Genomic DNA, 1,598 nt, shown 5'->3' with positions numbered 1-1,598 from the left:
GGGTATTCAGTTAGGAAAAGAAGAAGTCAAATTGTCCCTGTTTGCAGATGACATGATTGTATATTTAGAAAACCCCATTGTCTCAGCCCAAAATCTCCTTAAGCTGATAAATTTGGTTTTATAATAAATAAGTTTTTTAGAGAAGATGAAAAACAGTCAGTGGAGATAGGTAGACATCAATTCTAGGCAACTATTTTCCAATACCAAAGCTACCTCTCAGAGTAAGATTGCTTTCATACAATGAGGACAGGAAGGAATACATATAGAACCCAGTTGATCCACTTGAACATTTGCTGATACTCCCTTCACAATTGTAACTGTAAATAGACACTCTTAGCAACCCTAACCTGAGAAGGGTATGCTTATCAAGGTCTCATACTCTTGGGAGTAAAGGTTTGAATCATAATAGTGCATAAGCCCCCCAGATGTACCAAGATGAGAGCTGAGGGTTAGGAGTTTAGAATGCAGAGTGAGTAAGAGTGAGGATAAGTACAAGTTTCACCCTCAAGACCAACTGTGCAAAGGGGGCTATAGTTCATCCCACTAATCGTCCTCTTCTATGTTTCCTCTATGGAAGAGGGGCCCATGGAAACCATGGAAGATCTATTCACCATACATGTGTGGAGAATTGAATCTGTGCTATGCAAAGGGTAGAAACTGGTAGCCATGAAAACATACCACTAAGATCTCCTGTGATGAAAACATAATGACCCCAGCTACTGTCCCCACCTGGGCCATCACCATCATTGTGCCAAAGCCATGTTTATATAGACTGCTCCTAGCCAATGACTGGGCATTGCAGAGGTACCAGGACAGGCCCTTTCCAGAGAAATATAGGACACTTCTGATGAATAACTTTCATTCTAGGATCCTCCAATGATCAAACTTTTCCTGGTACCTTGGGGTTTTTTTGGTTTGTTTTTTTGTTTTTGTTGTTTTCGTTTGGTTTGTTTGTTTTGAGACAGAGTCTCACTCTGTTGCCTGGGCTGGAGTGCAGTGGCACGATCTCGGCTTACCGCAATCCCCACCTCCCGGATTCAAACAATTCTGTCTCTGTCTCCCAAGTGTCTGGGACTACAGTCGTGCACCACTATGCCCAGCTAATTTTTGTATTTTTTGTAGAGATGAGGTTTTGCCATGTTGACCAGACTGGTCTTGAACTCCTGGCCTCAAGTGATACACCCACTTCAGCCTCCCAAAGTGCTGGGATTACAGGCGTGAGCCACCACTCCTGGCCCCTGGTACAATGTTGCAGTCTCTTCCTACCCCAATCCTCCTTCCTTCTCTCTTTTTTGCCACAGGTCTCAGAGTGAGTCTGAAGGGTTTCTTCCACTAAATCTCTTGCCACTATGATGGTTAATTTTATGTGTCAACTTGACTGGGCTAAGGGATGCCCAGAGAGCTGATAAAACATTATTTCTGACTATGTTTGTGAGGGTGTTTTCCAGAAGAGATTAGCATTTAAATAAGTAGACAGAGTAAATAAGATACTCCTCACCAATGTGGGTGGGTATCACACAATCTGCTGAGGGCCTAAGTAGAACAAAATGGCAGAGGAAAGAGGAACTCACTCTCTATTCTTGAGCTGTGATATCCAT

This window comes from Theropithecus gelada, chromosome 15, assembly GCF_003255815.1.
Source record: "Theropithecus gelada isolate Dixy chromosome 15, Tgel_1.0, whole genome shotgun sequence".
NCBI classification, from domain to species: domain Eukaryota; kingdom Metazoa; phylum Chordata; class Mammalia; order Primates; family Cercopithecidae; genus Theropithecus; species Theropithecus gelada.
The sequence above is the reverse complement of the archived record's forward strand: the minus strand, read 5'-3'. Positions refer to the sequence as shown.